Raw genomic sequence first — 13,857 nt, 5'->3', positions numbered from 1 at the left:
AGAATGGTGGTAGAATGTGCATTTGGCCGTTTAAAGGCACGCTGGTGCACATTACTGACTCGCTCAGACCTCAGCCAAACCAATGTCCCCTTCGTTATTGCTGCTTGCTGTGTGTTCCACAATCTCTGTGAGAGTAAGGGGGAGACTTTTATGGCGGGGTAGGGGGCTGAGGCAAAACACCTGGCTGCTGATTACGCCCAGCCAGACACCAGGGCGATTAGAAGAGCACACCAGGAAGCAGTGCGCATCGGAGAGGCTTTGAAAACGAGTTTCATCACTGGCCGGGGTACGGTGTAACTGTTGTGTTTGTTTCTCCTTGATGAACCCGCCCCCGGATTGACTCATTCCCTGTAAGCCACCCAGCCTCCCCCTTCGATTACCGCTTGCTTCCCAAGGAAATAAAGTCACTCTCGTTTAAAAATCATGTATTCTTAATTAATTATAAAAAGAGGGAGAGAACTGACAAGGTAGCCCGGGTGGGGTTTGGGAGGAGAATAGGAGAGAAGGAAAAGGCCACTAAAAAAATTTCAAAATAATGACAGTCTTTTGGTTGGTCTGTCCACTGGGGTGGAATGGGCGGGTGCACAGAGCCTCCCCCCACACGTTCTTAGTTGTCTGGTGGGTGAGGAGGCTAAGGAACATTGTGAGGGGGAGGATGCTTATACAGGGGCTGCAGCAGCACTCTGTGATCCTGCTGCCGTTCCTGAAGCTCCACCAGATGCCGGAGCATGTCTGTTTGATCACGCAGCAGCCCCAGAGTTGCATCCTGACACCTCAGATCTTCCTGTCGCCACCTCTCATCTCAAGCGTCTCTCCTCTCCTCACGTTCATCCCTCCTGTCCTCACGTTGGTCCCTCCTATCCTCACGGTCACTGGCATCTTTCCTGTACTTTGATACCACGTCCTTCCACTCATTCAGATGTGCTCTTTCATTGCGGGTCCCTTCCATGATTTCCGAGAACATTTTGTCTCATGTCTTTTTTTCCGCCGCCTTATCTGAGATAGCCTTCGGGATGGAGGAGGGAGACTTGAAAAATTTGCGGCTGCAGAAGGGAGGGAAAAAAGGGAGAGAAATATTTAAAAAGATACATTTTACAGAACAATGGTTATACTCTTTCATGGTGAACAACACTATTCACCTTACATTGCACATGTGATCTCACTACAAGGTCGCATATTGCATCTTAATATTGAGTGCCTGTGGCTTTGGTGTTAGAGATCACAGACGCAGGTCCGGGCATCAGAATTCGGCTTGCATGCGGCCGTGGTAAGCCATTGTCTTTCGGCTTCTGCAGCCTTCATATATCCAGCACCCTCCTTTCCCAAATAGCAAGCAAAGCCCGTTGAGTGCTGCTTCTTTCCTGTTAACGTGCAGCACCAGAACCGCCCCCATCCAATTCTCTGGGATGATCGCTTTACCCCTCCCCCCACCGCATCTCTGGTATCATGGCAGATCGCTGCTAGCCACCCTCACCCCCTCCGTGTGGCTGGTAGCAGGGAAGATCCCAGCTAGCCAAACGTGAAAAAGCTCAGCGCCAATCACCCCACCCTCCTCCCCCTGCTTGGCTAAATGCAGGGAAGGATTTCTTTTAAGCCATAGGCAAACAGCCCAACCATCTCTGTCCCCTTAATTAAATTCCCGTATTTCAACCAGGTTACCATGAACGATATCACTCTCCTGAGGATAACACAGTGAGATAAAGAACGGATGTTGCTTGAATGCCACCAAACACCAGGACCATACGCAGCTAGGCTTTGTCATGCAATGATACCAGATTACTTGCTACATGCATGGCGTGGTCAAGTGTCCTACCGTGGAGGACGGAATAAGGGTGCCCTGCCCAGAAACCTTCTGCAAAGGCTTTTGGAGTACCTCCAGCAGAGCTTCATGGAGATGTCCCTGGAGGATTTCTGCTCCATCCCCAGACATGTTAACAGACTTTTCCAGTAACTTTACTGGCCGCGAATGCATCCCAAGTCCTCAGGGCAAATTAATCATTAAAAAATGCTTGCTTTTAAACTGTGTTTTATATTTACAAAGGTACACTCGCCAGAGGTCCCTTCCATGGCTTCATTGTCTGGGATAGTGGCTTGGGAAGGCTGGGAGGGTACTTCTGTCAGGCTGAGAAAAAGCTCCTGGCTGTTGGGGAGAACGGAGTGCTGTGTGCTCTCTGCAAGCTCGTCCTCCTCTTCCTCCTCCTCATCTTCCCCGTCTGCAGAATCCTCAGGCAAGGCTAAGATTACCCCCACCTCAGAATCCATGGACAGGGGTGGGGTAGCGGACCCTCCTAGACTTGCATGCAGCTCAGCGTAGAAGCAGTATGTTTGCAGCCCTGCCCCGGACCTTCCGTTTGCTTCTCTGGTAGGCTCGTCTGAGCTCCTTAACTTTCACACGGCACTGTACTGAGTCCCTGGTGTGGCCTCTCTCCATCATGGCCTTGGAAATTTTTTCAAATGTTTTTTCATTTCGTCTTTTGGAACGGAGTTCTGTTAGCACGGAATCCTCTCCCCATATAGCGATCAGATCCAGTACCTCCCGTGCGGTCCATGCTGGAGCTCTTTTTCGATTCTCAGACTGCACAGTTACCTGTGCTGATGAGCTCTGCGTGGTCACCTGTGCTGATCAGCTCTCCATGCTGGGCAAACAGGAAATGAAATTCAAAAGTTCGCAGGGCTTTTCCTGTCTACCTGGCCACTGCATCAGACTCCAGATTGCTGTCCAGAGCGGTCACAATGGTGCACTGTGGGATAGCTCCCGGAGGCCAATACCGTTGAATTGCGGCCACACTAACCCTATTCCGAAATGGCAATACCGATTTGAGCGCTACTCCCCGCGTCGGGAAGGAGTACAGATATCGATATTAAGAGCCCTTTGTATCGATATAAAGGGCTTCGTTGTGTGGACGGGTGCAGGGTTAATTCGGTTTAATGCTGCTAAATTCGGTATCAACCCGTAGTGTAGACCAGGCCTCACGCTTTCCAGACTACTGTACCCTTTCAGAAGTCTGATTTGTCTTGTGTACCTCAAGTTTCACCTCACTAAAAAACTACTTGCTTACAAAATCAGACATAAAAATACAAGTGTCACAACATACTATTGTTAAAAAATGGCTTACTTTCTCATTTTTACCATAAAATTCTAAAATAAATCAATTGGAATATAAATATTGCACTTATATTTCAATGTATAGTATACAGAGCAGTATAAATAAGACATTGTCTGTATGAAATTTTAGTTTCTACTAACTTTACTAGTACTTTTTATGTAGCCTGTTATAAAACTGGGCAAATATCTAGATGAGTTAATGTACCCCCTGCAAGACCTCTGTGAACCACTGCTCTAGTGGACCTGCTCTAAGCTAATGGGACAGAGCTCTCCTGTTGACTTAATCTATTCCCAACGAGTGGTGGCAGCCATGTTGGCAGAAGAAGCTCTCCTGCTGACAGAGAGCTGTCCACACTGGGATTTAGGTTGGTGTAACTTATTGTCAGTCGGGGAGGGTGGGGGACCTTATTCACACCTGAGCTACATAAGTTATACTCACATAAGTAGTAGTGTAGACATAGCCTCAATCAACACCTTTGCTTGCTCCTGGTCTGCTAGTGTTCAAAGATACCCGTGTGGCTCATTCTTTTTCCTCATGTCTGGTTCAGAAGTTATCTTGTAAAATAAATAAGACTGTTCACTTATGTAGCTTTTTTTCCTACAGATCTCTAAAGTGCTTTACAAAGGCCTCTCCAGTTTGTGGTCTCAGAAGAGGACTGGAGAGGAGCTGCCAGGAGCTGGGAGGTTCTGGTAAGGAAGCCCCAGGTCAGGGGAACAGACCTGTTTTAGCTGCTGGATTTATTTAAACTGCAGTTTGTTTGTTTTTTATTTTGCAGTTGAGCTGAAAATTCTTGGTGCAACCAATAAATGGTGCTCCGCAGAAAGGGCCTGAGCGGACTCAGGGTGTGGTGTTTAATCCTTCCTGGGCTGGGGGTACAACCAGCAGATACACTGACTAATATTTTTGAAAACTGGCAAACAAAATGTGAGCTTCCTGACCCAGAGCATATCTACCAGGTTTACACCCAAGAAACATACATTCCCTCAAAATGGGATTTACAATGGAAACGCTGACAGTGCTTCAGATGCAGCACACAGCAGCAGAACGGGCACCAACTGGTCAGAGAATGAAATGTCCCAACCCAGGAAAATCTGCATCTGCCCTCTGTGTAGCTCTTTTCCACGTAATCTGAATACACTAATAATTAAAATATTTTAAATATTGATTAGATGCAAGTTATTTGCATAATCACTTTATCAAAGCAGAGATATTGTTATTACAGATACAAAGTTGTTGGCATAACGTACAATGTGGAGAACCATTTTGTATGTGGTCCAAGTGACAGCTGGTATTTCTAGTATGGAATTTTTGAGTTAAAAAGGAAAGGAAGTGGAGATATTCCAGCCAGAAATGAAGAGTTCCTCAAGTTCCTTGAAAAGGAAAGTGTACTCAGCTACACTGCAGTGTACGCAAAACTAGCAACACTAAAGATGCTAGCTGGTTCAACTAATCATAGTGTACGAGAATAGGGTAGTATCCCTGGAAGTGGTTTGTGAGCCATAGTCTAGAGGCACTCACTGTGTTGTATGTTCTGGAAGCCACCAGAAACCAGCTGGGGCACTAATGTGCAATAAGTTAATTCTTGCATGTTGTACAGTGTTTATAAGCATGATTATCTGGGGGGCAGATGGGCCTGGTACTTTCTTCATATTACCTGTGTTGTGTAAAACAAGCAAAAGGCACAACACTAATCATTAATGTATTTCTAACACAATACAATTTGATAAAGGTAGCCATTTTCCTCTTCTCCATTTGTCTAAGAACAAACAAGGGTTCCTACAGACTTCCTAATATCTAGCTGTCCATATCATTTCTGTGAAAACATTACAGATAGATTTGTAGCAAGTTACTTGACTTGTTGATTTTTACATGCCTTTAGAAAAGGAGGTGCTGTATTTAGCAGAGTGCCTCAGGTTAGCGGGGAACTGGGATGAGCACCTTGGTTCCACAGGTCCAAAACCATGGGCCCCTATCATCTGAGTTAAACAGAATTGTTGTAGTTGTTAGCACTAGATCAAGTAACTATTCAAGAATTGAGGTGGTAAACTGTAAATAATGGCTTTTTGTTAAGGATACTGCAATAAAGACATTTGCTACCTAACCCCCCGACCCAGGATTTTAACCTGACAGAATCATTTTGATTCCCTTTTGATTATTTGTACTGTATTTGTATTGCAATAGCACCTAGGAGCCCCAGTCATGGACCAGGACCCCATTGTGCTAGGTGCTATACAAACATAACTGACAAATTACTGTCATCTCAACCTTTCCTGGCCATTCACACATTCTTGGTGCCAACACACAACACTGCCTATTCTTAAATGTCAGAAATCAGCCATTCTAACTTGTTGCTGAGAATAATTGACCTTAATTTAAAAAATGTATGTAGTCATCTCTGTTATCAACAGCCTGGGCTGCTGTGCTAAGACTCCCATAATGCTGCTTTCACGCATTGCTTTGATGCCATTGCTATACATGTTGTTTTTATTAGCTGGATGGAAGCGAATAAATCTGCCCATAGCTAATGAATAAGTAGGATGGGGTTTTCTGATGAGTCTTTGAATATGACTCTGCACAGCTATTCTACTCACTGAGAGATAAGCTGGAACTATATGTCCTGACTTGTGTTTTCTTTGCAGTCAGAGTTCTCAACACAGAGCTGGATCAAAAGTGTGATGTTTTTAACGGATATGATCAATACTCCATACAAGAAATGTACCCAGGCAACTACCTCAATGTTGGCCAAAGCATGAGGAAGAACTGAGGGTTTTCATTAACATCTGCCTACGTTAACACCTGTGGGAAAACGCTGTCTCCTAGCTTCCACTACTAAGTGAGCATATTCTCTGAACAGCCTCCATTACATCTCTCATTATATAATAAAATACAACAAATACGCTTTACTAAAAGCATCCACATGCGCTAATTTCACATTAAAAGCAATATTCGTGTGTTGAAGTGGTCTGTTCTAGCGCAGATTACACTGAAGCAGCAGGCTTTATGTTTTTAATGAGCTAGCAATAACTGTGTCCAAAATTCAGTACATTACAGCAATAAACTGGAGCATACACAACTCTTAACTTGTGTAATGATAGCATCAGTAGTGATGCTGCAGTTATGAATGCAGAGGCACTTTTATCTGTTGGCTAGAAGAGCTTCTGGCACCAACCAGGGTTACCTGCAGCTATAAGAGTTTCACTGTCCTCTATGCCTATTCCTTTTGCACAGGTATTTGGGGGATGTAACTGTGTGTGTACGGGTGCTTTCTGTAGCAGAGGCTAGGTTGAAGGCAGTGATGTTCTAGAAAGAAGCTCTAAAGTAAAACAGGTATAGAGACACAGTAGCTTTAGAGGTAATGCTGTTTTCCTGATTCTAATAAACAGCCTTTGTCAATGTTAGAAGAAAGTAACTCCTTCTGTGAGCCTTTACCTTTGTTTCACTACATCTTGGATTTTTTAAATTAACCTTCCTGAGGAAAAAGCATAACCGAGCCCATTTTGGTTACAAAGTTTTTAAAAAAGGCAAATCCCAACCTCAATATTTTATTTCAGTGTTAGAAAACTGCCTTTCATGTGTGCCACAGTGCTCTATATTAAATGACAGAACAATATAATGAGACAAGCCTACTAAGTAGAACAATATGTTTTAAGCCTTTTTAAAAAATTGTAATAACCAGCCAACTATTTATATGTCAGGAAATAAAGATCACCACTAAAATGGAATGGCTAAAAGCCTGATGTTTAAGGCTGGCAAATGGTAAAAATGTAGCTGCTAGACCAAGGGTGGGCAAACTACAGCCCGGGGGCCACATCTGGCTCTCCAGATGTTTTAATCTGGCCCTCGAGCTCCCGCTGGGGAACAGGATCCAGGACTTGCCCCGCTCTGGCACTCCAGCTGGGGAGCAGGGTCAGGGGCTTGCCCCACTCCACTTGGCTCCCGGAAGCAGCAGCATGTCCCCCCTCCAGCTCCTACATGTAGAGGCAGCCAGGGGGCTCCACACGCTGCCCCCGCAGCACTCATTGGCCAGGAAGCACGGCCAATGGGAGCTGCAGAGGCAGTGCCTGCGGACAGGCGTAGGAGCCAGAGGGGGGACATGTTGCTGCTTCTGGGAGCTGCTTGAGGTAAACGCTGCCCAGAGCCTGCACCCCTGACCTTCTCCTGAACCCCAACCCCCTGCCCCAGCCCTGATCCCCCTTCCACCCTCCGAACCCTTCAGTCCCAGCCTGGAGCATCGTCCTGCACCCCAACCCCTCATCCCCAGCCCCGCCCCAGAGCTCGCACCTCCAGATGAAGCCCTCATCCCCTCCCCGGCCCTGCATCCCAAGCCCCTGCCCCAGCCCAGAGCTCCCTCCCGCACCTTGAACTCCTCATTTCTGGCCACACCCCAGAGCCCGCACCTCCAGCCGGAGCCTGCACTGCATTCATGGCCTGCTATACAATTTCCATACCCAGACGTGGCCCTGAGGCCAAAAAGTTTGCCTACCCCATGCTAGACATAAACCAGAAAATGACATACAGAAACTACAGTACACAAAACATGAAGTGCTTAGCCTCACATGCTAAGGATAAAACATTATATTAAATACACAGAGAAAGAGGAAGCCTGTTAAAGGCCTTTAAATAATGGAGTCATATGAGAGAAACAAGAACAGTCAAAGATCAAGGACTAGATTGTATAACTTTTATTCCTCTGGCAAGCACCTGCTCACATGAGTGGTACTATTGACTTTTCACCAGCGAAAGTAAAATTTATACTCTTGGGCCCCAGGTGAGCTGTATCATATTTTTTTAAAACTACAATTTGGCATGTATAGACACTCATGCAATATTCCAGTTGCTAGTTTAATGTATTAGTCTTGCCAGGAAGGAATCAGGTCATGGCACCAAGGTCCTGATCCTACAAACACTTACACGTGCTTAACTTTAAGCACAAGTAATCCTGTCAGTGCAATGACTCAAATGGTTTAAGTTAAGCTTGCTTTTAAGTGTTTGCAAGGTCTGGGCCCAAGATCATAGTGACATACATTTCTCAGATGTTTAATGAAATGGGTCTTAACAACAGACTAAATTTAGGCATGAAACCTAGAGCTAGAGCTTGGATAGAAACTTTTAATAAGCTGAATAAACAGGAAGTTTGAATAATCAACAGCTACAGCCCAAACACCCAAACTGGAACAGAAGAAATCTCAGGTGCACATATCTCAAAATACCTTAAAGTGGAAAGAGGAAAGATGAGCAAGAGATCTGAAAAACTTGGATTTCAGTCTTTAAATGTATTCGTAGTGAAAGATTGTCCAAGTGGCATCCTAATAAGAAATACAAAGAACCTCAAAATTCAAGAGTGTATATTCGTGCACATATAGAGGATAATTAAACTACAGAAGTGTTAAGTGAACCAATACAGTGTTATTGTTAATTATTTTTTTATTATGGTTGCCCCCTGGCTGTACGGCAGCCAAAATTTGGGTCCTGGAAGGGTGGTTTCCCTTTAGGTGAGAAATCAGTGACATAGAGTCATAATGTATTAATGTATTATTTACAAAAATGTACACCGGCCCTGTTGCCTTGAACAGCAGCAGGAACAAACTATCTGCAACCCTCTTTTGTAGAAACTCCTGATAAGCCACTCTGTTCCCTGTCCCAAGAAGTAACTATCTTTTTGTATCTACTTCTCTTCAGGGACCCACAGAAACTCCTTCTGCTCACTCACTCCAACTGCTTAAAACACATCATGTTGCAGCCTCCAACCACTATGTTTGGAAGTGGGAAACCTTGTTAGCTCCCACTTGCTTACAAAATTAGACATAAAAATACAAAAGTGTCACAACACACTTGGCTTACTTTCTCATTTTTACCATAAAATTCTAAAATAAATCAATTGGAATATAAATATTGCACTTACATTTCATTGTATAGTACACAGAGCAGTATAAATAAGTCATTGTCTGTATGAAATTTTAGTTTGTACTAACTTTACTAGTATTTTTTATGTAGCCTGTTATAAAAGTAGGCAAATATCTAGATGAGTTAATGTACCCCCTGCAAGACCTCTGTGAACCACTGCTCTAGTGGACCTGCTCTAAGCTGATGGGACAGAGCTCTCCTGTCAATTTAATTAATCTACTACCATCAAGTGGCGGCAGCTATGTTGGCAGAAGAAGCTCTCCTGCTGACGGAGTGCTGTCCACACTGTTACTTCTTAACCTCTCTGTGCCATATAGGTGGATATAATGTGGATAGAAAAACTACTGATGATACTTCCTAATCTCAGAGGGGTGGTTGGAGGTTTAGTTTATTCTGTGTAAAGTGCTTTCATGCTGCTGAGTGCTCAGTGTTTTTATCTTCCTTATTTGCCTTTCATCCTCTCTTTTATCTTCATGCCTCTTCTGTCTTTTTCTGGCTCTAGCCACCCCTTCCATTTTAAAATTCTCCTTCTGCATTTTCCATGGACAGCTCCACTGGCTGCCAACAAGGGCCAGTGGGATGGTATCTGATGGAAAGATCCACAGAGCTTGCTGTTTTCTTGGATCAAGGCAATCACAAGGTGGCAGGGCTAACATTGATGCCAAATAAATATGTATGTGCTCCTGAGTGGCTAGGATAAGAAGTGTCAACACTGGGAGGTTTTTAATTACAGTTTCTGTCTGAAATGGGAAGGAAACATAACATGAGAGGAAGATGTACTAGCAGGAATGGGAAATACAAATTTAATTATTGGACCTGGATTTTCGTTGTCTTGAAACTATATATTTTCCTGTTGCTGGGCACCACCTGTTCCACCTACATGGTAGAGCTGGCTCTGGGAATCCACAGTAAGTTTGATATTTCAACCCAGGTCTGAGCAACAGAGCTAGGTCAATCTAATATTTAGCTGAAATCCAGGCCTTAGAGAGTAATCATTTGCCTACAGCACTGAGTACTGTGATGAGATGTAAAAGAATAAGTGAGAATGAAAATCCCATTACAACCTGTCAGTAAGTCTTCAGTTTCTCTTAGGGCAGCAGCTTCTGTGTTCATGTGAATCACAGGGACTGTGTTAGAAATATTCAGACAGGGCATGATAGTACATTGTAATGGGTGGGAAATTGGCCACTGGCCTGACATGAATGACTTGGGATGAGATGGATAGCAAAAGCACTCTAAAGGAATAAAGTAAATATTAAAAATACAAATGCAAGTAATTAGCTCATCTCTAGGAAAGGAGGGTTAGTTTGTTCACAGCTGGTCTTGTGCTGTGGTGTTAAAATAGTCAGAACAAAACTTCAGCCAATCATCTGTTTATAATACCTGCCAAGCAAGAAACACTGAAGCAAAAAGAAACCTGTTCAGAAACTTTTTCCATGAGGATCAAGTAATTATGTAGTTGGACACAGTTGTACAAACAGCATGAAGAGAAGCATTTGTGGTTGGTGCAAAAGAAGAAAATACTGTATTCAGTAGAGGGAGTAGATATTGAACCTAAGACTTTTAGTACAATATTTGATTTAAAGGGAGCTGTAATCATATCCCCCTTACCTTGCTGATAAAAAACCTGAAGCTGCCTAAGTAAGCCTGGACAGAAGCCAATGAAACACAAGATTGAGGCTTTTGGACTAAATGGGAGAGTGGCAAATAATGAATGGTGATTTCTATAACCTTCTAATCAAATAAAATATAATATTTTTAAACATTTCTTTAGCATGTATGTGATCCATTTATATCTAGCAGTGCCTGAGGCTTCAAGCTGACATAAAATTGTAGCAGAAAAAATATCTATTAATCCAGCTCCATACCAATGTGGAGTTGTTCCTTGAAATATATCTTTCATTTTTTTTGTCCCCCCTAGTTTAAATATCTCCAGGGATGGGGCTTTCACTACTTCTTTAGATTGTTTCATGGTTCTCTTATTGTCAGAGACTTCTGCCTAATATTAACAAATTACACCTCTAACCCGATATAACGCGACCCGATATAACACGAATTAGGATATAACGGAGAAAAGCAGTGCTCTGGGGGAGCGGGGCTGCGGACTCTGGTGGATCAAAGCAAGTTTGATATAACGCGGTTTCACCTATAACACGGTAAGATTGTTTGGCTCCCGAGGACAGCGTTATATCGGGATAGAGGTGTACTACTCTCCCTCCTTGGTATTTATACCCTTAAATATTAGTAGTTATTTATTATGTCCCACTTAATCCTCATTTAGCCTCTGTAGTACATATTTAAGGAGGGAGTGTGTCTAATGACTACAGCAGTAGCTGGCATGTCATGACTCGAGTTCTGTTTTCATCAAGGACTAATCACTTATTCGTGATTTCCATATGTGCTCAGCCTTTCGCATACGCATTGTGAGAACTAATGTTTATGAAGTACTTTGAGATTCTTGCATGAAAGATGCTATATGAATGCAAAGTATTATTTAAAACTTCCTCAAATCTGTCTGTCCAAGTCCCTGATCATTTTTGTTGCTCGGCTCTGACCTCCTCCTACTTCAGCTACATCTTTCTGATAATGAGGTGCCAATAACTTACTGAACACAGCATTCTACCTGCAGTGTCAGTGGATTTCTTCAGAAAGGGACCTTCATGTCATTAATAAGAGTAATATCTTTGCTCATGGTGCAGTTGTGATGCATGTTCCAAACCCCTGACCTATGATGTCATGCCTCAGTATACACAGCCCAAAAATCTGACCTCTGCCTTGGTTAAAGTATTACTCTTAATACCAAAGCTACATTCCAAATCTGAAAAGCTCTTAAATAATTAAACCACAATCTGTTTGATTGCTTAATTCTGATTACCGGATAATTCTGAGATTGCATTTCACTTTTAATGACCTTGTCCTCTTTTTCTGATTGATAACAAGGTCTGCTTGGGCACCCTCTAGAGATGTCTGGGTGAGCAGGGAAACAGCTGCTGATGGGCCACTTGCAAACTGTCACACTGGGAACCTGCTAGCAAAAACAAAACCCCTCTCCCCCTCCCCACTACCTAGGCTGGAGGAGGGGCTTTTAGCAATGGGCGAGCTAGCACTCGCCCACATCCCGGTGCTCAAAAGGATCTCCCTCCACTAACTAATAATGGTCACTCCCTCCCTCCCTCGAGTGCTAGCAGTTGTGGGAGAAGGAGACAACCAGCCAGCCCATAGGCACACAGAGCCTAATGCAAAGCCCATTGAAGGCAATGGAAAAACTCCAGTTGACTATAATGGGTTCTGAGTCATTTTAGTACTTTTATGCCACAGTGACTGGGCACTTGAGAGATATGGAGTTCACACCTTATATATCTGCTATGGAATAGTCCCATTCACACATTCATTCTTCCTCAGAGGGCATTACCGAGCTCCGCCTATCTATCCTTGGAAGCAGTATCTCTGCTCCTCCACCTTCTGCTTCTCTCCTTTTTACATGCAGCTCTGGAGTGGTACTTTTATTTTAAAAAACACTAGATTGGGTCTTAATTATTTAAGTATTTTTCAGATTTCGAAAGCTGTTTTGGCTGTGAAAGTAACACTTTAAGGAATTGTAATTCATCCATAAACCAGAGACACAAATGTGTTAGACAGCAGACTGCCGCCGGGGCCCAAGGAGTGAGTTTATCTAAAGCATATTTTCAAGCCAATTTTAGCTCTACTGGTGTGAAAACACCTGTTCCGTTCTATAGGCATGCAAAGACAACTTAGCTAAAGTGGAAAAACAGCCCTGCTCCTTCTCCCATTAAAATCAATGGCAAAACTCCCACTGACTTCCTTAGCCGCCGGATTGGGGCCATAGGCTGAAATGAATATTCCTCCAATGTCTAAAAGAAATGGATTTCAAACTAAAGAGCCTCTTAAGTGGCAACTTGTTTGAAGTGCTGCAGCTGAGATGTCTTGAACTTGATTTATCAGAAGTGCTGAACATACCAAGTTCCAGGTGAAGTCAAAGAGGGATGTGAGTGCTCCCCGCCTTGGAAATTATGGCCAAGTCTCAAGTCACGCACACAAAGTCACTGGATGCTTTTAAAAATGTAGGCCTTGGTCTTTCAGACGTAATGTGCCTTGTGAATGTAGGGTTCAAGACAAAATCCTTACTCTGACATTGTTCTCTATAGATTCCTTTTAATTTTTCTGTTAATAAAAGAGTGATCAATGATGCAGGAGCAGGTGATTATAGAGAGAGAGAGAATGTGTGTGAGTGTGTGCATATGGAATCTTAAAAGGGAAGTTATCACCCATCCCCCTTTTCTCTTCTACTTGTGCAATCTATTCATCACAATAAAATACTAACTAAATTTGAAATCTGTATTACTTTTGGCAGTTTATTTAATAAAGAGATCGACAGTGATATTCCAGTCCAATACTGAGACATGAATTGGCAGATAAAACTTGGAATCTTACCAACGTGTACTTTATACCATCCAGCTAAGAGCCATGATAGACAAAAGTGTTGCTGAAAACTGGCCCTGAAGGACATTTTATAATTAAAGTACTAATGGAATTACTCCACCAGTTACTAGCTTACTTCAAAATCTAGACTGGGTAACAGAATCAGAGAAAATAATGTAAGTAAAACTACTTGAGTAAAAATCCTTTTTTAGCAGGTTTTCAAAGTAACAGGGTTTTTTTTTAAACTAGCAATAATCAGAAGATGCAATTGCTATCTCTCTTACCATCCACACAAATCCTAGTTTTTGTTTTTTAAATAGTCTGCTGATGGTCAATTTGTAGATTATAATAATTGTTTGTCAGGGTGAGTTAGGACTGAAAAGTTGAGTGAGTTAGGCCAGCCTTA

General features: G+C 43.0%; 2 long non-coding RNA genes across 2 annotated transcripts in view; one reads left to right on the top strand and one right to left on the bottom strand.

The window, feature by feature from the left end:
• Positions 1–5,971, top strand: part of LOC123365995 — a 24,966-nt gene extending 18,995 nt beyond the window's left edge. The window contains exons 2-3 of the long non-coding RNA XR_006577874.1: positions 3,711–3,811; positions 5,747–5,971. This is a non-coding gene — a long non-coding RNA (uncharacterized LOC123365995). The remainder of the gene's footprint in view (positions 1–3,710; positions 3,812–5,746) is intronic.
• Positions 985–13,857, bottom strand: part of LOC123365994 — a 25,003-nt gene continuing 12,130 nt past the window's right edge. Inside the window, exon 3 of the long non-coding RNA XR_006577873.1 lies at positions 985–1,043. This is a non-coding gene — a long non-coding RNA (uncharacterized LOC123365994). The remainder of the gene's footprint in view (positions 1,044–13,857) is intronic.

The sequence above is a fragment of the Mauremys mutica genome, chromosome 3 (assembly GCF_020497125.1).
Source record: "Mauremys mutica isolate MM-2020 ecotype Southern chromosome 3, ASM2049712v1, whole genome shotgun sequence".
Lineage (NCBI taxonomy): Eukaryota > Metazoa > Chordata > Testudines > Geoemydidae > Mauremys > Mauremys mutica.
Note: the sequence above shows the minus strand (reverse complement) of the source record. Positions and strands in the feature narration are given on the sequence as shown.